This window comes from Sciurus vulgaris, assembly GCF_902686455.1.
Source record: "Sciurus vulgaris genome assembly, chromosome: 6".
NCBI lineage: Eukaryota > Metazoa > Chordata > Mammalia > Rodentia > Sciuridae > Sciurus > Sciurus vulgaris.
Window position 1 is genome coordinate 23,610,312 of NC_136466.1, and position 26,474 is coordinate 23,636,785.

General features: G+C 40.7%; 1 protein-coding gene across 4 annotated transcripts in view; it reads right to left on the bottom strand.

Annotated features, from left to right (window-relative positions):
- The window catches only part of SGCD (sarcoglycan delta), a 629,843-nt gene that overhangs the window by 414,275 nt on the left and 189,094 nt on the right, over positions 1 to 26,474 (bottom strand). The window contains exon 1 of one of the 4 annotated variants that reach the window (XM_079144988.1): positions 20,760 to 20,983. The exons of 1 other annotated variant lie outside the window; for it this stretch is intronic. The gene's annotated coding sequence lies outside the window, so the exon portion shown is untranslated. Of the gene's footprint in view, positions 1 to 20,294; positions 20,451 to 20,513; positions 20,692 to 20,759; positions 20,984 to 26,474 lie in introns of those variants that run through there. 2 more of the 4 variants (XM_079144989.1, XM_079144991.1) reach the window with 2 other exon arrangements.

A 26,474-nucleotide genomic window follows, 5' to 3' on the forward strand; every position in this document is an offset into this window, starting at 1 on the left:
TGGAAATGTGAGTGAGTGAGAGACAACCTCAGACCAGTACCTGTGTGAGTCCTTGTGGTTTATCCAACTTTAACTGTTGTCAACAGATTTATTTATCTAATCAACTTAAGGAAGCCAAGTTAAGTAAGATATGCCCCTGACTTCCAGGAGCTGAAAGGCTGATAGGAACACTGATCCCAGGAGAATAAGAAAAGTACTTGTCAACCATAGGTAATGCTGATCACCTTTAAAGCAAGAAATCTTTCCCAAATCCTTCGTGTTGACACGCATGTTTCGAATAGCAGCATTACTAATTAGTTACCAACACGAATCCAGATAATATCATCACTTTCATGGAATTCTAAAACCAAAACAAATTGTAAAATGAAGGGCAAACATACCTGTCATTCAAAATGGGAAAGAACTGACTACTCTACAGAAGGATTCGCTGCATCATGTATAAGCAGAAGAATGAGAAGTTATACTCCATTATACACAATGTATCAAAGTGCATTCTACTGTCAGGTGTAACTACTTAAATAAAACAATTTTTAAAAAAGTAAGTCTCAAGAGTGGGGTACCAAGGGCCCCTGAGCACAGCATCTCTGCTCTGCCTTAAGCCATCCAAGGACACAGTCCCTGCTGCTCATCTCTGTTCAGATTACTGTGCAACCTTTAGCATATTTACTTCCTGTGGTCCATGTAGACATACCACATTTTCTGCAGAGAAGGACTGTCTGTTTATTCGTTCTTAGTCAGCAGCAAATAATTAATAATATGTGGGACCAAAGTGACCATAATGACAAACCAAAATGTGGGTCCTAAAAAAACTCACAGCCTGGTGATATCGGGTCATCTTCTATATGGTTTAGACAATGATTACTTTATGACTGGTAGAAAATTAGCAAAAATTCCCACAGGACACATGGCCATCAAGCATTAGTGGAATTCCATTCAGAAATCTGAGTGAATCCTTCCTGATGGTCAGCTAAATGCTCCATGGAAACCTGTGTGACATTTGTATTGTTCCAAACACTGGCCTAGTGCTGAAATCAGTACCTAATATGATTAGATGTTTAAATATGTGTGTGGAATTGATGAATGAAAAATACAAATGCATGAATCTGGAGTAAATGAATGATTTTACATCCCCTAGTAGAGCTAATGCTGCCTGGGAGTATACATGAATGCAAGCCAGGCACCACCAGGAAGTTCTTGTGGGTGACCTGGCAAACCTCCAAGTCAGCCTCCCCACAGCCCAGGTGCCAGTCAAGGAGTAAGTCTTGTGCTATAAGGTGATCCCTGCTTTAGTGCTCAATCCAACAAGTTTGTAAATGAGGAGTGTTGTAAGAAGATGGGGCACAGTCATCACACACTGGCCTTTATACACACCAACGTTATTAAAAGGAGAAAGAACATTGCAGAAGCCCAGAGGAAATTAGACCTTTACTTTCCACTTGATCGTATTCTGTGAAATAAGAAAAGGATCATAGAATCTTAGAACACCTGCTAGTTCCTTTGATATGAATCTACTCATGTTATGGAAAAGCTGAATTACAATGAGAGAAGTTAACCCACTGGTGTATGGTGGCAGGATTAGTGGTAGGACAAGGACACGAATGACAGTCCAAGATTCTTGCAGGCAGGATGGACAGTGAGTCACTCCATGATGAGTACACAGAAGCTAATCCCACTGCCAGCATACCAGGGACCCTTCCTCTGTCACACAAAGCAACCAATGATCTCATTATATAACTTAGGTATAAAGTGGTCATTTAGTCAAATGATATGTTCAATAGGTAGAGGAGAAAGGGGACATAGACACCAAGTTTGTGACTTTTTGGTTTTAATACATAGACTGTTACAACTTGACAGCATGCAGTGGTTGCTTTTAGTAGATGTTTTTATCCCAGAGTCAACTGTGGAGTTATTAAAAACAACTACACTGAAGTTAATTAAACAACAGTCAGAGATAAAGCACCTATTGCATCACTGTTTATCAGAGTTTCCAGATAATCCCAATGGTAGACAGGCTCGCATACCCTTGATCTGGAATAATGGCAACCTTGACTACATTTCAGTTCAAAAGGAAACTTAAATACAAATTATGATCTCCATTAAAATCTGGGGCTCAGGGTGATCCATTGTTAAAATGCTGCCCAGGTAATTCCAAGCACTGGAGACAACATCAAAAACCCAATTTCATTTTTTAAAAATATTATAACCCTTTTAAGAAAAAAATCTTGAATGCAACTTCAGCAAGAAAAATACCAAAAAAGAAGAGTCTTGCTGTTTAAAACAGGAACCAGAATCTGGATACCTTTGAAAGGCACTTCTGTGGAGCTCTTAGGCTCCTAATGACTACTGATTTGGTCAAACGCCATTATTGACTAGCTGAGGAACTCATGGCCAGGAAGAAGTGGTGACAAGCCACACAGTGAATCAGAAGCAGAGCCATGATTAGAACTTAGATCCTCTGCTACGTGGTGAGTGGACCATTCTGTGTACAACTAGGTCCCTGCACGTCGTACTCTCATGATCCATGAGAAACAGAATACTCCAGGGTCCAACTTTATAACAAATACAGAATAGGGAGGAAGAGAGCAATTTTCTACAAATGATTATAAAGGGAGGCCCTGCCAGGCAAACATAAGGCAGTGTGCACATCTGTTATTAATAATCCTGCAGAAAAAGGGAAACACTAGATACACTCAGTACATTCATTTATCTAGTCAAAAATCAAACATGTTGAAATGATAGACAACTTCTAATCTGTGTTTCTTTTTGTTCCTTCCCCCAAAGAAATCTACAGTCCATGGAACAAAATTGAAGTTTCAAGTCCTCACTTGACCATTACTCTTCCAAAGCCCTGGGAGGGTCCCAGGAATGCATAAACATAGTCTAAAGATTCTGAGAAAAGTAAGATGGTTTCCCTGTTTCAAAATACTTGTTTAGATGTTGATGGATCTTTATTTTATTCACTTATTTAGATGGGGTACTGAGAATCGAACCCAGTGCCTCACACATGCTAGGTAAGTGGTTTACCACTGAGCCACACCCCCAGCCCAAGATGGCTTACTTTTAATTTGTTAAAACCCTGTTGTATTTCACTCTGCCTTCCCTTCACCCTGCATGGCTTAGAAGGATTTATACAAATTTTGGAGGCTCAATGAAGAGGAGGTTGAATTGGGGGTTCACTCAGCTCAGGGTGCTGAAGCATGTATTTAAATGGGTTTCTGTCACTTCCTTGTGGAGGCACAGGATTACCAGCTCCCCTGGGATAGGGATGTCTTCCAGGAATACTTCTACCAGTGGTACCAACTCAACAAGCACTGTGACATGAAGGTACAGTGTCCAAAGGACACGGCAAGGTAAACATAACTGTTAGTGACCAGCACCAGAAAAATGTAAGCAGTAAGGAGAAAGATGTGGCTAGAAAGAGAAAATACTCCAATGTGTAAAATTGCAAGTGTAAGATTCAATTCCCACAGACACCTAGTCAAAACAGAAATCCTCTACTATCAAGAATATAAGCAGTTCATCATCCACAATTATAAATGCTCTAGTTTTCCTTTTTTACAGGAATCAAGAAAATACAACCAATCATAAGACTGATGTTCATAGATTATGTGTATCAGGGGTGTTTCTATGTAAATTGCAAGCTTTATGCATCTATTGATCATCAATGATTAAAAATAGCTATCAAAATTGCTATAGGAGATAATTACCTTTCTAGTAGCTGCTTTCCACTCTCACTATCTTTATAGACGTCATTTAAAGAGGCAGTCCAAGGTTAGGCAAATAAGATGTGTAGATGTATGTGAGACGGTCAATTATTAATAATGTTATAGATTTTATGATGTCACCTTTTAAAAATTCATAATGTAATCTTGTTTCTCATTCTGAATACATATTCATGGTTTTAGCTTAAGTTTGTATTCCTATTTTTTTCTTGAAACAGCTGCTTATATTGAGCTTCCAGCCTCACAAACCCAGACCCTACTTTGGTCCCTTCCATCAGGAACCCTAAGCACACACCAGTAGTAGATATTGGCATAGATGTGGGGAAAAAGGCACACCTTTACATTGCTGGTGGAGTTACAATTTGGTGCAGCCACTCTGGAAAGCAATGTGGAGATTCCTCAGAAAACATGGAATGGATCCATCTTTTGACTCAGTTATCCCACTCCTCAGTTTATACCCAAAGGACTTAAAATCAGCTTACTACAGTAACACAGCCACATCAATGTTCATAGCAGCTCAATTCACAATAGCTAGATTGTAGAACCAACCTAGATGTCCTTCAACAGATGAATGGTTAAAGCAATTATAGTGTGTGTGTGTATACACACACACACACACACACACACAATAGAATATTATTCAGTCATAAAGAAAAATAATATTATGGCATTTGCAGAGAAGTGGATGGAATTGGAGCACATCATACTAAGTGAAATAGGCCAAACCCAAAACAAAACAAAGGCCGAATGTTTTCCCTGAGAAGTGGACGATGATATATAATGGGGGTGGGGGTGATAGAAGAATGGAGAATTTTAGATTACATAGAGGGAAATGAGGGAGCAGGGGTGTGAAAAATAGTGGAATGAGACAGATATCATCACCCTATGTACATGTATGATTACGCGAATGGTGTGAATCTACATCCTGCCCAACCATAGAAACGAAATGATGTACCCCATTTGTGTACAATGAATCAAAATGCAGTTTGTAAAAATAAAAACTAAATAAATAAAAGACCTTGGTGTGGCACTCCAGGCACTATGCTGAGATGGACACCGTGGAGGGTACAGTTCTCTGTGTTCCAGCAGGATGCTTTTCAAACTTTAGGACGCAGAGGAATCACTCAGAGAAACGGAGTAAATGCAGTTTCTTAGGCTTCATACCAGGAGATGTCAATTCAGTGCGTCTGGTTCAGGAATCCAGTTTTCACAAGCACGGACCCCGACACTCATACACCCGGTCACCCTGCGTTTCCCACACAGCTTGTCCCATCCTTCACATTTTTGCTTCACTTATCCTGAAGCTTTCCATTCTACTACCCTCTTTCAGCAGTTTGTTTGGTTTTTCGTTTTCTTTTGGGGAATCTGGGTATTTCGTTGCCTTTTAGAATTGACTAATTGTTAAAAAAGGAAACAAAACAAAACTTTGGAACACTTTTATTGAGCCCCTAGTACTTGCCAGGACACCTTCTAAGCAACTTTTAAACACTGGTAGTAACCTTACAAGGAGTTGTGATTAATTGTTATTTAACAATAAAAACAAGGCACAGAGTGGGCAGAGCAGTATATTTAATCTTATGCTCTTTGCAACCTTTGGTGTCTTGACAATTTAACATGCACAAATCTTTACTGCCACCAAACAAACCACCTCAGTTCATCTTTGGTTTCTTCTCCATTTCTTTCTTTTACTTTTATTAATGCTCAGGGCTTCCAGATCTGTGGTAAGCCCTAGGAATCGCATGTTCTCATCCATTTGTTGAAATGGTCCATTCGAAGCTCAGCCATTAGAAGTCAGTGTACTTTTCTTAATATACTGATTTCCCTTGTACCTTCTGAAGTTTTAAGCACTGCCAACTTTTCCTCCCACGTGGAAACTTTGTCTTTCTTTGGCATTCAAGACAGTGTAGGACTGGGGTTCTTTTCCTACCTCTTTGACTACCCACTGCCATTCCTAAGTCTCTTCTCTGCTTCTTTCTCCCAGGATCATGTTATGAGTCAATGCTCTCTATCGTTCTCCTCTGAGACAAGGTCAAAGATCATCCTTTTCATCCTTTTGTACTTCTAGGAGGATGAAAGTCAGCTTACCACTTAAATCCCAGTTTTCATCCCAAATTAAACTTATATCTGTTCCATCCATCTATTCACTCATCAAATCATCATAGAGCATTGATCAAATTGCATATTCTGTACCAAGTTCTCAAGTATGGGGAGTAACAAGAGTTATCCTGCCTTTATGAAGCCCACAATCTGGATAGTATAAGATAATGGGCATTGTAATCTATAAAGAAATTGAATGAATTGTGTTAAACACTCACACCACATATCCAGGAAATACGAAAGAGAGCATCACAGGGTGGAAGGTACTTTATAAAGACTGACCAAGAAATAACTCTACAGAGATGTAGTATTTGGGACAGGAATGAAAGTTAAAAAAGAAAAGTGAATATTGGGGTCTAGAAGTATCCTAAGCAGAGGTAGGAAAGTAAAAACCAAGATTCTGATGCACATAAGGCCACGTAACTGGCATGGCACAGGTAAAGTAGGGACAGACATGAAATGGACTTGGAAAAGGTGCCTGAAGTCAGCTGATCCTGGACCTTGGAGACCACAGTAAGAAGTTCAGATTCTACAGAGAAGGCCGTGAAACATCACAGCAGTATAGGAACCAAAGGAATGAATATCTCATTTACAATTTTAGGAAGTATATAGCAGTGTCTAGTCTGTCAGAGTAACAAAACAAACATTTGTGTTTGATGATTATAATTTTTCCCACCCTCTGTAATAATATGCATCCAAAATGCTCCCCACAGTTAAATAATTCAGCAAAATTAATCTCAACCAGTATAATACACTCCCTAGGAGGCTCTCTTGCATCTCTGAGAGTGAATTTTAAAAAGGAGTCAATTTCCAAACATGCTTGTCTTCTAAGAATCATAGAATGATGGTAATTTCCATCAGTCTTTAAAGCACTTCTTTAAAATTGTCTTACAGGATTTGGTTAACATTCCTATATGTCATCTGTGAACACAGGGTCAACTCTTTGAAGTATCTAAAACCTCTTCAAACTCCAGTAGCATCTAAAATGTGTCACATAAGCATGCATTTGCTCAGTGAATGAATGAAAAAATCAAGTCAATGTTAAATGACGGGGTACATTGTCTAGTAGGAAATAAACACTTGCTGTAATATCAAGAATAAAGGAATGGAGATGTACACCACTGTGCCTAGCCAAAGACGCACACATTTTACCAATACTAAGTAGGCTTAAATCCAAAGCACAGCTCTCCTCCTTCATGAGTCTATTTTCAGTGTTCACCTGTCTATGAATCAATCCAGTTGACTCAAGGATAATCTGTTCCTTGTGCAGAAAATGCAATAGGATTATATTTCCCAGAGAAAGAACATAGCAAAATTTTCTATTGCTTTGCCATGGGATAGGAATAAACTATCAGTAATTAAGGCCATGTTATAATATAACCCCCCCCATGTTCCCAGGCTAATTGTCAAACATAGTAGATGTGGAGTTTCCAAAGAAGGTCACTCTGGGTGGGCATATGACTAGGTAATGGTTTTGGGAGCTCCAACCTCATGGGCTCAGACATTCAAATGCTCACACTTGGGATCACACAGCATTACAGAATCAAGGGCCCCATGTTAGTTAATTACTACAGCCTTAAGGAAAGGCTCTGTTTAATGACTTGGACTAGTGAACATTCTTCTAGGCTGTGACCCTGTCTCACTTCGGTCACTGCAGCCACTGCCAACCGCTTCTGACTTTCTGAAGCTTATACAGCTTTCTTCAATAACCTCACGAGGGCCAGCATCAATTACAGGAGCCTCATAACCTGGAACACATCACCCCTCCTTAGGAAGCTGTTACAATGACCCTTGAATTAGGACCAGAGTAAGTGGTACCTACACCTTGTAGCCACCGTCCCTCTAATTATGGGAGCCACAGTGAGATTCATAGGAGTGATAGCATTTCTTTGACAAGTTTTGACAGCCCAACAAAGACACTGGCCTGATCATACTCCGGGGGTCATTGAGTTTATACAGTGCTCCCACCTTCATCGATCTCATAGATATCAAATATACACTACAAAAATCTTTCCTTGCCCTCTTCCTATATTTCATGGGTAGATGAGGCACGATGGAAGTTCATGGGGCAGAAACCCAGCTGCTGTACTTCTGTGACCCCAAGTACACATTCTAGCCTAATACTGATAGAAGCCAGTATTTTTTGTGTATGCATTCTGTGGTTCAAGTTCTAGCGGGTCTTTTAGAAGACAGAAAACCTCCCAGGCAATAAGAGAGCTACCTGGCAAATAGATCAACCACATTATCAGTCTGCTGTACAAGAATGTGTTATATTTTCAGGGATGATTGTTTTCTGAATTAGTAAACTGTCTAAAGACACATTAATGCCACGGAGTTTGCAATGACCTTTCTTCAGTTTGGACCTTGGTCAGCTCTAGTAATAGGGCAGAGTTAAGAACAAGGAGGCATTGGCGGGCTACTTTCTAATGCTTGCTTGACTCTGTTCTTCATCAGGTGTTGCAATATGCATTCCATCAAGGAACACGAGAGCAAAAGAGTGCATTTCTCTGTTCAGTCATACACTAGGGAGGAAAGAACCATGGCAAAGCACAAATCTACTTTTAAAGGGAATTCCCCATCACTGGCAAAAGTATGAGACTGATCTTATTTCTGCTTCTATCAAGCTCCCAATTTAATGGGAGAAGGGAACAACAAATGGGAAAACAGGTGAAACCATTAAAAATAAAGTCACACACTGGAGAAGAAGGAAAAAGGGTCCTACTACAGACACTAGAATGTGACCCACTCTGGTCACAGAAGGTCATTCTGACAAGGTGGCAATTCTGGCAGGACTGAGAAGGGATACCAGTTTTCCAGGGGAGACCACACAAGCACTATGTCCCAATGATCATGCCAAATGCATATGGGTTGAAACTGACCAAGCTCAGAGGAGAGGGTAAGACACACATTTGAAGAAAGAGGCTAGAGCACCATTATATGGCACCTAATAGTTACAAGAATTAGAGAAAAATACAGAAGGACTAATAACCATGTTATCTGGCTTAGAATAAGACATAGGACACACGCCAAGTGAGCTAGGGTGCTTTGGTGATATTCCATGTTGAAATTTCCGGTCAACAGAAAAGTAAATATGAATTATGAAATTACACAATTGTAATCAGTTCATATAAATGGCAGGCATAAGTCCCTTTATAGGCTTGTTACAGTTTCTAGTTTATTGTGGAATCTGAACTATTTTAGATTGTCTTGGCACCAAAATAGTCTTCTTTCAGCTATGTTCACTTGTGGTTTCTGATTTAAAACTCTTTGCTTTCAAGGGTTGTTTTCATTCAGTCATCCATACAAGTAGTAAGTCTTAAATTACTAAGGTCTGGCACAATTTAGAAAACTGTAACCAACCCATTGTTTTAGTTTTGATATAATAAATTTTTTTCCTGGTAAATTCATCCAGAAAAGTAAATGACTTTTTATATCCTATGAATGGTATTTTCTTTTTGAATGAATATTTGGATTCATTTAAAAGTCATCTCATATTTTATTTAACTTTATAAGTATTCAAGTGCATTCAGTACTGAGAAACTTTTACTGAAAATTAGAAAAGCACACGTTAAAAAATAATCTCATCACATGCTTCTCATGGAGGCAACCACTTTAGTGGGTTTTTTAAAGTTCTTATACAGATATTGAACACACACACATAGCAGGAATTTAAAAATTGTTTCTGCAAGAAAGTACTGACTATATGAGCCTGCAGCTAGCTGTCTCCTGTGCCTCCTTCAACTGCATCAGATTCCTGCCCAGCTCTATACATAAGCATGTTAAGTATTTAAGGAGTGTCTGTCCAAAAATTGGTAGTGAGAGGATGACTAACCCCAAATTTACCTAGCCTCTGTCTCCATCAAGACTAAGGACACCAAGAAAGAGTAACTAAATGTTTAAGATTTCATGAAGACTAAGTCCTGGAAACAAATTGCCCTGTGAAGAGAAGGGAGGCTTCCCCCGACCAGGCAGGAGAAATCATCTCATGATAGGAATCCAATCACCACCCCACCCCATGCAAAAGCAATTCCTCCAGAGCTAGCAGAACCCGCCCCCCCCCCATAATGACTAACCAGTCCTGTTTGACCAAGAGCGATTGGTCAAGTAACCAACACACACCCTGCCCCTGCTCCTCATCTTTGTTCTTCCCCTATATCATACTTAAGGTGCTTAGAGTGCTGGGCCCCTGCTTCTTCTCTTTGGGCTTCCCCGAAAAATTAATTCCTTTCCTGTTGGGAGCCACAGAGTAAGGGTTCTGGCCTAGGGTTCCAGAAACAAGTGTATGTTCAAAACGTGTATGTGTGTGTTTGTGTGTGTGTGTGTGTGTGTGTGTGTGAGAGAGAGAGAGAGAGAGAGAGAGTGTGTGTGAGAATGTGAGAATGTGAGAGTGAGTGTGTGAGTGAGTGTGTGTATAGATATATATGTGTGTGTGTGTATGTATATATATATATATAGAGAGAGAGAGAGAGAGAGAGATTGATTTTACATAAATAAGAGGGTTTTTTGTTTTGTTTTTAACAAACTGATCTAAATTTGGTTCACTTAAAATTGGTAAGTGATAAAATTAATTTTTTACACAGGTAGACTACATAAAATCATGCGGATATGAGGGAAGTAACAACTGACTCCTTAGAGACGACCACTGAACCTGTTCTCAGAAGTTTTGTCACCCATGATTATGTAAACCAATCAACTCTCGCCGGGGCCTACCAGGTGCTCACACCAGACACTCAGCTCTCCTCTGGGATGTATTTGTGGAGGAAACAATAAACAGATAAACCAAGGAACAGGTGACTTCTTGCACTTATTCTTGGAAAGCAGTCTTGTGAAGAAAAATGGGAAGCAGCAGAAGACACTCTTGAGGAGTTGTTTATGTTGGGGCACTCCCATCAGGGAACTGCCTTTCCGTAGTGGAGAGATTTGAGGGGAAAAAAAAGCCATGAATGAGCAAGTAAAGCATGGGGACATCTGGGGAGACTCCCAGGAGGAGGAAACAGGACCAGCAAGTGCCAAGGCCCTGAGGTGAGGGCTAGCTTGGCATGCCTGAAGAATGTCATCAATAGATCAGACAGGACCAGGGAAAAGTGTTTGAAAATAAACCTTGGTACAGGTAGTATAGGAATGTGTGTGCACGGTCTTGTGAGCTAAAGTAGAAAGCTTAGATAGGATTCTGATTGTGAGGAATTAAGGCAAGAGGACCAGATGATCACACTTCCACATTGGGGCCACTCTGGCTGTTCTGTAGGGCTTAGGCTGTGGGGGATGAAAATGGAAGCATAGACAGTAGGCTAAGGGGACTGTGGCCCAGACTTGCGTAGAGACGGGTGGGTAGTGAAGAGTCGCTGTGGATGGAATATACCAGACCAGTACAGCCAATAGGATTCACTAGGTGCGAGGAAAGAACAGGAGTCAAGGGGGATGCCAGGGTTCTGCATAACAGCCAGCTGGATGGTGGGACCAGACGGAAAGGGCGGCTAAAAGGGCAGAGGGAGTGGAGTGCTAGTGGGGCAGGCAGGTAGACGGTTCTGTTAAATTTCAAATGCATATGAGACTCGAGGACGGTGTTACAAAGGCCTTAGCAATGAATCTGAAATCTAGTGGGGGAAGGGCTGGGCCTTCAGGCACAAATGTGCGAGTCTTCCATCTCTCAGTATTATGAACAGGTGCCTTGTATTTGTTTAAAATTCTTATCTCTGATGAACTGGAAGATAGTAACTGCCATTCTGGACATTGATTCTTGCCATCCTGGAATTGCAGAAGTGTAGGATGCTATTAAAGTAGTTCTAGACAGAAATACCGATACATACGTCTTTGTATCAGGTATTATCAGATCTATGAATGAATCCTTTCCTGATAATACTCAGGGGAATCCATATCATTAAAACCATTTCATGAATAAGGAAATGGTGGTTCTGAGGAATACAGGAATATTCTCAAGAACCCCTAGCAAGGAGGTCAGTTAGGGTTTGAACTCAAATTCAAATTCCTGATTTTCTTACCACTACATACTGAGAGTGAAGCAGAGACCTAGCTTTTCCTGAATATGATGCAATGCAAGGTTTTTAGAATTCCCATGGAGGTATGTTTAGTGAGGGATGCATTTAAATGTGCATGAACACCACCAGCACCTGCCAGTAGGTGCTTTCTTTCAGGTCCTCTCATGGCATTGCTATTGGAAATTGGGATGCATCAAAGAGCAAAAACCAAGATCCTTGATCTCATGGCACTGGTAAGCAGTAGAGGCAGATAAGAGACACGAAAATTAGATTTATGATAGGGGAAGTGTTCTTTGGGAAAAAGACAAACTCTAAAAATGGAAGAGGGGTTGTCTTCATATAAAGGTAACATTTGAGCAAAGGCCTGAAAGAATCTCAAGCGTTACTGAAGACTTGGCTCTATATAAAACTCAGAGATGTTATTCTATACCTGTCCCTTGACGATGCAAGGTAAGGACCAGAAATGGATGTGTGAACCGAGCACGCTTAAACCAAAGACACTTTCATACACTTGATCATAGATTTATCGATGTCATTTTCACATGCAAAAGATGCTGTGTTGGCCCCATGGTGGGCATATCTGCCACTCTTTTCAGCAAGCCCACTGCCCTGCATTGTACAGGGCCAATGCTTCCAAGTCCCCATGGAGGGTTCTGCCCAGAACCAGATAATGACAGTCACAGAGGAGCCGTCACAGCTGTCCTGTGACTTGGGCACCGAGGTAGGTAATCAAATAATAATGAGCACGACTCACATAGAATCATAAAAATGAGATACCAAGACTTGAAGGAAATGTCAAAATCCTTGTTTAGCAGATAAGAAAATGAAGATCAAAAAGGTGAGGTGACTTAATCAAGGTCACAGAGTAACCTACTGACAAAACCACAGTCGACTTAACTGAAAATGAGCACTTCTCCCAGAAATTCCAGGCTGTCTTCTGCACCTCAGCTCTGGTTTTTTACATGACTTTTTTCAACTACCACACATGCCATTGGAATAACACGTGCGCACACGCGCGTGCACACACACACGCACACACATCAACAAAACTATCAGCTTTCTAATATAAAGCATACATAAATTGTAACAATTGCATGATGGTACTATGTGACAGACACAAATATTTTACTTATTTAATCCTCAAAGACATGATTGTGAGGCAGAAATTGTCATTATTCTTATTTTACTGCTGAGGTAACTGAGAAACTGAAAGATTAAGTAGACTGCCCAAAGTTACTAGGCTTGTTAAAGGCATTGCAGGGATCTGAATCCAGAAAGTCTGGCTGAAAAAGTGGTTCTCTCAATTCTCATGAGAAATGTTCCCAGATATATGTGAATCATTAGCCAGAACAGCCCAATTACTAATTAAAGACCTATTTTTATAATTGTTTTAGCCAGAATTTCTCAACATGGATATTAGTCGTAAGATACATTATTGAATAATTACCAAACAATATTGTAATTCAGTCAGGGTGCGTGTTATTTTAAGTATAGGTATTTTTCTCCCAGGAAATAAAAAATGTTTGATTTGTCTCCAAAACACATGAATTTTTACAGCATCATGAAAAACAGCTATAGCAAATTAGGCACATCCTTCTACAGTGATTCAATAGTTCCATAAAATTAGCATTGATCCAATAGATTCTCCCTTGACAATTGTTTGGCATGGGTCTTTAGCTATTTACCTATGTTCTCAGATGCTGGAAATGAAATCTGTGGTCAAAGGAAAAGTTCATCCCATTTTTAGTCATTTTATCTTCCTTTTAAAATCAAACAAGCATGATAAGAATAGCTTAAAGTTATTATGCACTTTGATAAGCACTTTGCCTGCTTTTAGGTATGGGTGTATATATCTATCAAGCTATAATTGACCTCCAGGGACATACAGATAGATATTAACTTACAGCTCAAATGTGTTTTACAAATCTGTACTTCTTTGTAAACAATATTCAAAGAAAGTAGCGAATGTTTCTATCACCATAGAAAGTTCTCTTGTGCCCTTTCTTAAGCAGTCCCCACTCCCAAAGCCAGTGACTGTTGTGATTTCTACCACATTCAAACTTTTGACTCTAGCTACAATTAACTGAGGTGGTCATTACAAACATTTTACTTTGAGACCCATGCTCTTGGCCGCCATGTTGTCCTCCAGTAGCTCTTCCACTGAAGGCTAATCCATCTCGATGATCTCTGAGAGAATTAAGCCATGACTCAATATGCCCCAGTTTCTCTCCTGTGCATCTATAATGGTACTATGTATACCAGCCTAGGGAGGACCAAGAAAATACTCTCTCAAATAATTGTCTTCCTTCTGGGATTCCACTGAGAAACTATCAAATAAAACGATTGACAAAGTTGAATGCCTAGAGATCAGGAAGGTGAGATCAATGAACGAGGGGACATAGCCACTCAAAGAAACAAGTAGTCCAAACCGACAACGACATCCTGAGAAATCATGGTGCCCATTTTTAGCTTTTTCTGAAAAATCCAGACATGTAGATTTTTTGTCAGGATATCTTAGGGTGTTTCAATGCCTTGTAACTAAATCAAACACACACACATACTTTGTGAACCAAAATTCACCATTCGGCCAGCTCTTGGATTGCTGGTTTGTGACCTATTTGGAACCCCCATCTGGGAAACATCAGGAGCATCTCTGTCAGACACAGAAGTGAGGGAACAGACGTTTGAAGGGCACAGCCAGCTTTACAAGTTAATGTCTGTCGTGACATGATAAAAAATTAATGCTGTATAGCCTCTGGTCTATCACCAACTTCAACCCCTGGAGGGAAGAAGATAACGACTCTGGTAAGCACATACTGAAGAAGAGAGAGGAAAGAAACTCCCAGTAGATAAATGGACCAGAATAAGTAAATAGAGAGAAAGAACTAGAGAGATCACAGAAAGTAGAAACTGGAACAAAATGAAAACAGCCTGGCTCTGCCCTGCAGCTGTCTCTGTCCTTAAGCCATCTTCTTTCATTAAATACACCATGCCCAGTACTACCACCCCAATCCGAGTGAGTACAGCAGGATGTTGTCGAATGATCTGCTTGGAGAGGGGAGGTAACCCTGATATATATTTACTCCGCGTTCAATGAAAGTAGTTTCAGTGGCTGAAGATTTCAATCCTGGCAAGTAACAGCAGGGGCTACAGGCATTCTGAATGTATCATTTGGAAGTCAGGGTGTTCACCAGAGAGTCTGATCCTATCACCCTGGCAAGGGAAAGCAGTCTGAATGAGGAGGGAGTTTCTAATCTCTGGCAATATAGTTTTTTTTTTTTTTTTTTTTATCAGGGAATTGTGCTCACTTTAATAGGTGCCATTACTTTATCAGTTAAGAAAGAAGAATAAAGCAACTGCATTCACATCCACCTACACACCCTGAGCTCCATTAGTACAACCACCAGCAAAGATCCTCGAGCAAACCAATCTTACAGGATATATACACTTAGCGAACCGTGGTGACACGTTCCTCCCCAGTCTTGCAGACCTTTCTGAGAGGCAGGTCAGGGGCCACAGCTTACATGGCTTCCTTTATATGAGATAGTTCACACTCTGCAACAGGAATTTGAAACAATAATAAAGACAGTCACCTTTCTCTGTGGCAGCATAGGCGGAAAAAAAGGGGACATCAGAATTTGTAGAGAAATTCAGGCAGCACGGAAAAATAAAGCAACCTGTGCAATATTCTCTTCTTCACTGCCTGCCTTATCTCTTCATATTATTACCTTCATTCCCCTATTCTATTCTGTTTGCCTTGTGCTATCTCAGTTAACATGAACTCTGTAGCTATCTAAAATATTTAGGTGCTTTCTGATCACAAGGCATCATGCTAAGAGCATTATGAACACAATCTCACAATACACAATGTGAAGTGGATCTTATAGAAAATTGGGAACATGAGGATGATGAAATCAGCCTGAGATCCCCCAGATCCCCCCAGTGTCTGCCTGTGAGCCTGAACTCAGTTACTGTACTATCAGTCTTCTGCGGTAAGATCACCCACTGGCCACCCTTGTTTGCTGTACTTCTCCCTTACAGTTATACACTTCCTCTTCAGGACATCTGTGTCCTGCTCATGGGAGATGTAAATTCTCAGGGGACTGACTTGAGCTCTGAGAACCATACTTTTGTCAGGGTGAGGTTAGCTGCAGTGTTTCAGAGGAGGGTAAGCAGAAGAGTCTAGGAGAGATGGGTGATAGAATTCAAGATGCCCAGTCTTGGGAAAGGAAGACAGAAATTCTTAAAGAAAGGATGGGCCTTTCCAATTATAAGCATCACATGGTTTAACAAAGAGAAAACACCTGAGAGGCACCCTATACTATTTTAAAACTGAGATGTAGAGAGTCATGGAGTTGGGATCTATACCAACATTTCTGACACCTCTACACTTATGCTATCTCCCAAGCCCACTTTTATTAAAAATTTATTTTTTTAAATTTTTATTGCATTTTGATTCATTGTACACAAATGGAGTACAACTTTTCATTTCTATGGTGGTACACGATGTAGATTCATACCATATTTGTAATCATACATGTGCATAGGGTAATGATGTCTGTCTCATTCCACCATCTTTCATACCCCCGCCCCCTCCTCCCTCTCATTTCCCTCTATGTAATCTAAAGTTCCTCCATTCTTCTCTCACCCCCCACCCCCATTATGTATCATAGCCACAACTGGATGGAATTGGAAAATATCATGCTAAGGGACATAAGCCAATCCCAAAAAAACAAAAGCCAAGCCCACTTTTGTGCAGAGTACCATCACTATCATCAGATATGACTCAATAGTCAATGACAAGGGCAGGATGTCATTGCAAAGTACCAAAAGTCACAATTGGGTGAAGTCAACAAGGTCTGAGAGGGGAAACCACAGCCCTGCTGTCCTAACATGTAGGAACACTAGACATCACTGAAGCCTTCACCATCACATCTGACTGGCATCTGTCACAGAGGGATCAATGAAGTAGATGAGCAATTCACCCACAACCATGTTTAACAGACCTGGTTCTGTAAACCAGTATCTGCTTGGCTTCAACAGAATCATCAGGGGAGTTTTCAAAAATACAAGAATTCTGCAACTCCAATCTCAGATTCAGTGGATTTTGAGAAATTAGGAAATCAGGTGATTTTTGAGGGATCTCCTAATACTAAGTTTCCACTACAATGTCACTTTGTCTAGCACAGTCTCCAAAGTCTCCCTCAGCTAACATCACTGAGCCAACATACATAACGTCTGTTCTTCCCTGGACTGCTTTGTCCTGGACTGCCCATGCTCCTTAGGCAAAAGACATGTCTCTTCTGGTCTCCACGTCTGCTTTTTTATGAAGGAAGAAATGAAATATTAGAGGACTTTTTCCAATGGATTTGCAAATGAACTTTTGTAAAATATTTAAGCATTTGGGGCTGATACCACCCATTGCTACCCTCATATATCTCCCCTGATCTCAACTGCTAATAGAAAAATGATGTTCATTATTAGGAAGAAACCTTTGATCCAAATTTGTGGGTTCCTACTTGAGACTCAGAGGGCAAAATAGGGCTGACTTAAACCAGTCACGGTAATATTCCTCCCTGAAACCAGGGTCTGACAGTGGGCTCGTGACCCAATTCTGTCTGTGTGTGCTGAGCCTTGAGGACTGGTCTAAAAGGGAAGGCATATCCTTTGTGATTAAAGGAGTTAAGGTCAAGAGAAGGAATAGCTTTCCCTTCATATCCTGCCTCTTTTGCCCTGGCTTGAACATGATACCTGGAGAGAGGAATAGGAGTTGAGTTCAAGTACTGAAGAGCAGAGAGGAAGCTCTGATCCCCAGGACAAGGCTCTGCCATTGCCAGGGTCCTGGACTGTGAAAGGCTGATCTATATCCATAGGCGCAAAAACTGAGTCCTTTTATGTTTAGACTTCTTGGAGTAGCGGGTGAATAGCTTGCAGTCAAATGCAATCTTCACTGAGAACACATCGAAACTCTCCTTTCCAATGAAATCTCTTACAAAACTCCAATATATAAAACAAAAGTGGCTGGGCTACAGCAGACACTCAGAAAGGGGTGTTCCTAAGTCCATTCCCTCCTGGATTCCTGCAGACTTTTTTCTATAAAAACACATCTGGCCAGAAACAGCACCTCATAAAGAGCATCTTCTCCTGCCCTCAGACTTTCAATTTCCTGGCTTTGGGGCTCAAGTTAAATCAGTGCTTCCCGCCCTGCCCCCAATCCTCCTGCTAACTCAGGTCTTAGGTCTCCAAATGGGAATTACACCATCAGCTCTTCTGGGGTCCAGGCCTTGGGACTCAAACTGAATTACACCCTGGCTTTCCTAGGTTTCCAGCTTGCAGATTAATATCATGGGACTTTTTTGACCTCCATGATTATGTGAGCCAATTCCCATAATAAATCTCCTCTTATATACCTATCTATCCTATTGGTTGTTTCTTTTAGAGACTGCAAATATGATCAACAATGTGTCACACACCCTTGGATTTTTTTTAAAAAGTAAAAAATAAATTATGCAATAAAAGAAATTTCTTCATCAGAATAAGCATAGAAAGTCCTATACTTTATTCCCCAAGTTTGTCTTCATAAAGGGACCATGGCAGGCTGTGAACTAGCTTGGCTCACGGCAGTCACTCACTCATCTCCACCTGGTCCCTTCACTCAACGCCCGGAGCAAAAGCATCTCTACAAGGAACAAATCTGGGTTAAAAATAAGGTCTAAGTGCCCGTTCCCGCCCTGCTTAGGAAATCTGAGCCCTTGAGTGATGCTATTCGTATAAAATGTGCCTTCTGATTACTTCCAGAAGGCACGGCAAGGCAAGCCTGTTTTGAAGGGGTAAAACAGTCCTGTGCACTGAGGTCATGGTTTACCTGCAAACTCTAAGCCCAGTAGACCAGTATCTGGTGGTCTGCACTGATTCTACCAGGCGCCTTCCAGTTATTACAGGGTCTTCTTACTCCACGCTCAGTGACCAGTGTGTGGCGTGGCAAGCCTCTCTCCTTACTGCCTCCACCTCTACCCTGGATTTATTCTCTCCTATGCTCTTTCTCCTCTTTTTTTTTTTTTTCTCTCTCAAATGTCAAGGGAACTTGATTCTCTCCCCTTCCATATTCTGGTAGTTGGAATAGAACCCAGGACCTTGCATATGCTAGGCAAGCGTTCTACCACTGAGCTATACCCCCGGCCCTGGTCCCCTCCGTTATTTCTAAAAGAGAAAAAAATACAAACTTTCTTTCAAGCTTTTGGCACTGTTCTTCATAATCCTGTAACCTGGAGTTGCTATTTCACGCCTCTTTCTGATGAGCACTTGATGTGCACTAAATTTAGAGGCTATGACATTTGAGCTCACTGGAGTCTCCCATTGGACTGGCAGTGGCTCATGGCAACTCCTTATCTATCTTGGCATTAGAAAAAAACAGTCACAGGCTTCTAACTGTCCTCCCTTCCTTGGAGGGAGCCCTGCAGTTTCCACACCACCCCATTACACCCTACCCGAATACAAGGTTACCAAAGGAAACACTTGTGAGTCGTTTCTTAGAATAAGAAATCCTACTGCCAGTCCTATCCAATTATATTCTCCACATACAAAACTGTAGAGAAAACAAAATCACTGCCTAATCAACCTGATCTTCTACCAACAGGAGGAACTTCTGCCTGTGGACCCTAGTCCCATGCAGAGTAAGAACTGAGAAGCCCCAGACTTTACCATTCATTCACCCTTCACTTCACTGTTGACTGTGAGCTACTTGTTTAGAGATTTCAGAATATTAATGTGAACACACACTCGTTTTCACAGAGATTCCCACTATAAGGTATAACTTTTGGGGTACCTAAAAGCTATTCAAGAATTCATCCATTCACCTCTTGGACTGAGCAGACTCTTGGCCAAGACCCCTTTGGAAAATACCACCTTGCCACAGACTGCTCAGCCAATAATCGTAAAGCACTAATGAGGTTCAGCCCAGCTTTATCTGAGCAGAGCCAGTCTTTTAAATGCAGTAGTATTGTATCGAGTGTCTTCTAAATATTAAACATGGAAAAAGTAATATAGTTTTCCTATGAGAGGAAAATCCTATATTACAATATAGCTCATATATGGAAAGAAGACCCAAAATTGAAGAGGAAGACTGAGACTCCCTGCTCTGTTGAAAATTATTAAGCATCTGATTGTTTTAAAGCACTATATTTATTTAGGTACAAAATCAAATTGATTAAATTCACACCATTATGTCTCCACCTTTTAACAATAACTTTGAGTTAACCACTGTTCTGATTTTGTTATCCCTTATAAAATATGGAATTATTTTTTGAGAGTTACACTGCAAGTTACTTCTACTTAGAAAAACTGGAACGATTATAGAAACAAAATTATAATCCAGCATATTTCTAGGTAAATATATCACTGACAATCGACTCTGATATGACAGTCAAAATCCCAGACAAAAATAAAAGCCAGGAACTCACACACACACATCTGCTCTTACACTCCGCAAGTGTGATCCAAAATAGAAACTTCAAACTGATTCCCTCCAAAAACGAGAGCCATTTTCTGCTAGAAACGCCCCTCTTAAAACTCTTGTGAAGCAAAGAACACAGACAATTTCATTTAAAAATCATCTTTCCTGCCAACGAGCTGTCCTTCCAGGCAGAAAGGAAAAGTTACAGATGGTTGGAGCAGGGTGACACACAAGGAATTCACATACTTTCCTTTACACAACAGAGTTACCAGCTAAATCCCAACTTTGAAAAGTGCCTCTGCTCTGCTCAAGTCAGACTTGAAGGAGGCTGGGGCGAGCAAAGATTAGAACTCCACACCAAAAGCTCAAGCGATCGAGTTATGACTTGTTAATTAACACACAGGCACACAACACTCAGCGCCCGCCAACAGCAGGCGGGGACTTAGCCAGTGAAGAGCGGCAAGGAAACGCAGGAGCTGAGCGGGACCCTACCTCTCTTGTCTGTTTGACAAAGCTGCCGATGGAAATCGCCCTTGTCCCGGTTCCGGGGGTGTGTGGAGACCGAGCTGCTGGGAAGGAGGCGGTCACTCAGCCCGTTGAGTGTGAGCAGGCCCTGCCTGTCTTCACAAGCGGCCCCAGTCAGATTTTCCAACTGCAGAACAGCGGCCAAGTCCCTGCCCATGCCTGAAGAATTTCCTGAACAGCATTCTCGTTCTTTTTCTGACTGCTTTGAAACCGTACTCTGTCTGTACTTCAATCCGGCTTTGTCAGGCCGACTCACAGCTACTGGGCTGTCTCCAGCTATCAATGGGAAACACATGTGTCAGGCACAGGCTGGCTCCCTGCAACAGTGCTCCTGGACTCTGCTGGGCTCACACTCACAGAAAGGAAACTGCTTCTAGAACCAATTCTGATTTTTCAGCCATTCTCCACGCAGGCTCTGCTCGGTGGTGCTCGATGATGGAGATAAGTCCTGCCTTTCTTCTGCTCAACACTGCCCCTTTTTAACTCACTCCTTCCAAGTGGAGTCCCCAGCTGACCCCTGTTAGCCCCCTGAGCGCTTGCTGGTCTTGATAACGAACCTATTACAGCTGGAGAGATATGAATTCTAATTTGATCTCTCTACCTGCTGCTTCCTAAGTCTTTGCTCAAAATTTCAATTGCTGGAGGGGTAACAATATTTTTAGCCTTTCCAGACTGGTTCAGTTCTTGAGAGCTCTCCCCTCAACCTGATATGCACATCTATCGCAGCAGCCACTAAAAATAATACAATTATTTTTTCAGGCACTTTTGTTGCTCTATAACTGTGCTCATCCAAAAAAATGTAGCATTTTACAGGCTGTTGCAATGGTGTGTTGTGGTGACAGAAAACAGAAACGAGAAAAGAATGTAACTTGAATCAGAATGCATCCTAATCCTGTGTACCTGTGATTATTTCTGGCTGACACTCCGTCAAGATGTACCTTCTCTGGATGTTGTGGTGGTCTACCTTTGACATTTCTTATTTCCATAAAACAAGAGGAAATCTCAAGACACAGGAACACAGGAGGAGGACACCCCTCTTCTCCCACACTGAAAACCCCATATCTAAAGAACCAAAGCTAAGTTGTCAAGATAACATTATAGAAGAGACCATTTAAAGAGAGAGCAGCATTTATTTCAAGTTTTATCTCTTTCTTTTTTGATATTAACATTTTACTTCTGAAAATCAAACTCCTTTAGCACCTTTTTGTTTGTTTGTTTGTTTAAAAGAACTGGCTTACCAGATTTCAAGTGTTATGAGTTCCTATGGGGCTGTTGTAAATAATAGGATTCTGTGGATCTGGGGCTTAGCATCAAATTGCAGTGGGCACTTTCAGCAAGATGAGGTTTTTGCCTTGGGAAGTTGTGTGTGTGTGTGTGTGTGCGCGCATGCGCGCACATGCATGTGTGTGTGGGGGGGGTGCATGTGTGAATCTAATGTCATGACGCAATTATAGAATCAGAACTTTAGAGTTGGAAGGAATGCCAGAGACCATCCAAACAAATTGTTTTTAACCTTCATCTTACACAGAGATACTGAAGCCCAGAAAGATGAGATAACTCGTCCAGAATTGCAAAGACAGTTAATGCCAGAGCAGAGGCGAGAAAAAGCAATCCTCTCCTGCTCTGTATGCTTTCTCTGTTTTAGCACAATATGGGAAGATGGCATACTCCAGCTGCAGTAGTGCAGGCTCACACTCAGATGGCTGGCGTCAAATCTGAGCTTGCCTCTTTCTAATTACCAACACTAGTCAGTTTGCTTAAGCTCTCTAGACCCCAGTTTGTTCACTGTGAAATGGTAACAATTATAAAATCTACATTACAGAACTGTTGAAGATTCAGTGAGATGATCCACATAGTGTTTATGACAACACCTAAAACTAAATTTCAGTTTAGTTTTTTTTTTTTTTTTTTTTCTTTTCTTTTTTAATGGAGTAAAACTGAGACCTCCTTTTACTTCAGTGCAAGATTGTGCTTTCACATCTAACCTGAGTTCTGGAATAAACCATTTGATAGGTGAGTGAAGTTTTCTGCTACCTTATCTTGACATAGTAGAGGCTTATCACCTTCGACACAGGACATTGTCCTAAAGCCTTATTGGAACATTAAACCAGCCACAGAGCTACTTTTCATTTATTCCCTAAACATAATTCTAAAGTCTTTCCTCAAGATTAACTCACAGGAAAGGGAAACAGCACAACTGGAACTGCAGTCAGTTATGTGAGGCTGAGCAAAGTGCCATTGACCCGGACTTTGCCTTAATACCTGAAGGGCTCCACATTACCATTCCAAAAATAGAAGACCATTAACTATGTTCAGAAACTGCAACGTCCTAAATGAACAACAGGAGCAGCAAAATAAAACAGAGAAGTTGGGAAAGAAATCTTTTTGAGGAAAGAACTGCCTAAAGAATGGGATTTCTCTGTGGGGTTCCACCACCTTTGTCTTAGAGCCAAAGTGGTTCTGGAACCATTCAGGACACATCCATCATTTGCTGTGCCCAGCTTCCTTCAGAAACCTGAAAGAAGTAGTTCAAGAATTTCTTAGTTTCAAGTGGTTTAAAAATGTTTAGATGATCAAATAAAGCAAATCACTGGAAAACCAAGTTTGGATTTACATATAAGAAAGTCAGTGACCCTGTCCCATTGTCTCCCCCAAGTCTTGCTAAGTGTCTCACTTCAGTGTGGATATTTGGAGACTGAGAGCACTGTGTAGCATCCAGCTTCATTTGAGTTAGCTGGAAAATCCAGAACAATTTCTTGGCTCGTTTCATTTTTAAAAATGTTATTTCACACTTGAAAATAAGGCCAAAAGGTAGTCAGTCATGTTCTTTCAATATCATATGTGGAATTGTTTAACAGACCTAGCCAAAGCAATCCTTGGCAAAAGAGTGAAGCAGGAGGCATCATGATACCAGACCTTAAACTATACTACAGAGCAATAGTAACAAAAATGGCATGGTATTGTCACCAAAATAGACCTATATACCAATGGTAAAAAAATAGAAGACACAGAGTCAAACACACATAAATACTGTTATCTCATACTAAACAAAGGCACCAAAAACATACATTGGAGAAAAGAGAGCCCATTCAACAAATGGTGCTGGGGAAAATGGAAATTTATATGTAGCAAAATGAAATTAAACCTCTATCTCAATTCAAAGTGACTCTTAATTCACAGAGAGACTCTTAATTCTGTGCCTAAAAGAAGAAAAAGGAGGCCCAAATCTTCATCATCATGACAGCTTAGGATCTTATTTCCTTAACAAGACCCCTAAAATGCAAGAAGTAAAATTAAGAATGAATAAATGGATGGATCCAAATTAAAAAGCTTCTTCTCAGCAAAAGAAACAATTAATAACATGAAGAGAGAGCCTACAGAATGGGAGAAAAATCTTTTACCACATGCACCTCAGATTCAGCACTAATCTCTAGGATATATAAAGGACTCAAAAAACTTAACACCAAGAAAAAAAATAAAAAAACCCAACCAATAAATGGACTAAGGAACTGAACAGACACTTCCCAGAAGAAGAAATGTAATTGATCAACAAACATATGAAAAGATGTTCATCATCTTAGAGAAATGCAAATCAAAACTAAAATTTCATCTTACTCTAGTCAGAATGGTGATTATCAAGAATTCAAGCAATAATAATTGTTGGTGAGGATGTGGGGAAAAAGGTACATTCATACATTGTTTGTGGGAATGCAAATTGGTGCAACCACTCTTGCAAGCAATATGGAAATTCCTCAGAAAATGTGGAATGGAACCACATTTGACCCAGCTATCCCACTTCTTGGTCTATACCCAAAGGACTTAAGTCAGCATACTACAGAGACACAGTCACATCAATGTTTATAGCAGCTCAATTCACAATAGATAAACTCTGGAATCAACCTAGGTGCCATTCAATAGATGAATGGATAAAGAAATTGTGGTATATATACACATGGAACATTACTTAGTCTTAAAGAAGAATAAAATTATGGCATTTGCAGGTAAATGGATGGAACTAGAGAATATCATGCTAAGTGAAATAAGCCAATCTCAAAAAAACAAAAGGCTGAATGTTTTCCCTGATAAGCAGATGCTGATCCATAGTGGGAGGTGGGGTGGTAGGGAAGAATGAAGGAACTTTGGATTGTGCAGAGGTGGGTGAAGGTAGAGTGGGGTGATGGGATGAGAAGGATGATAGAATGAGACAGACATTATTACCCTGCATACATGTATGATTACACTACTGGTGTGACTCAGCACCATCTACAGCCAGAGGAATGGGAAGTTATGCTCCATTTGTGTAAATGGGTCAAAATGTGTTCTCCTGTCATGTTCAACTAATTAGAACAAACAATGAAAAAAAAATTATGATCTTGACAATCACATGAACCAGAAAACCTCATTATTCACTTGAGTATAAGCTCCATGGGGGCAAAGATTTTAAACTGTATTATTTGATGCTACTTTTGCAACGCCAAAGACTGGTATGTGGTAGGTTGACATATATTTACCCTGAAATACATTTCTAAAAACAGGAATTCTGAAGTCATCCTTTATTTAAAAAAAAAAAAATAGATGTTGATGGACCTTTATTTTATTATTTACATGCAGTGCTGAAAATCAAACCCAGTGCCTCACACATGCTAGGCAAGTGCTGTCCCACTGAGTCACAACCCCAGCCCCATGAAGTCATCCTTTTTAAAGAACTATTTTGACTAAACTTTAAACATTGGACACTGGTGGATCATTTCTCACAGTTGTGGTTGAGACTGTACTTGTCACTTGGTTCACTGTCCTTTGGGAATAGGTCAGTTTGGTTGATTTCCTCCTTAAGTGCAGTGCTGAGAAGCCTACAAACATTTCAGGTGTCTTGGGTCTGATGCAGGGAAAAGCAGCCCCTTCTCTTGTTCAAAAACTATGTTTCTATTAATGCAATCCATGGTAACATTCAGATAGGTGGATCTCAGGTGCTAGCATAAGGTGCATCTCACACATCAGTGACAGCTGTCATTCTCAGGACAAGCTCTATGTTAGAATCACATGGAGGGACTCTGAAAATGGAAACCAGAGTCCTACACCAGGGACCGTGATTCCACGGGGATAGGATGGTAACCAGGCGATGCTATTTTTCTTTAACTCCTTGGGTAATTTTAATATGAGCCAGATTTAAGAATTACTAAATTACAGAATCTTATAAAATCTAGACCTAATGTTGCAACACTGTGAACTACAATCCTTAAACACCTGGCCATTAATCTTCTAAAAGACACAGAGAGGACCCACAGCAGGGCTGAGGTGCGAGCAGTCCCTTGCCTCTCTCTTCACCCAGGCTGACCACCCACTCATTCCAGGAAATCATGTATCATTCCACTTGAAGAGCTTAGAAAGTACCTCTCCTTTCCTTCTGGAAAGTTTTCACTTTTTCCTAGAAATCACCCTACTTTCTTGGTTTCATCTACTTAACTCTAATTCAGCCTTCAAACTTATTCTCCATCATCACTTCCTTCAGAATTCACATCTGAGCCCTGAACCCTCAAACAACAATCTCAAGTTCTATAGACCCATGGACTGGCACTGACTGTAGGCATGCTACATGGGTCTGTATTTTTGTCAGATTCATAGCAGTCTTTCCTACTAGACAATGAATATTCTGCTGTCCTATTCCTCACCTGCTAACTCACT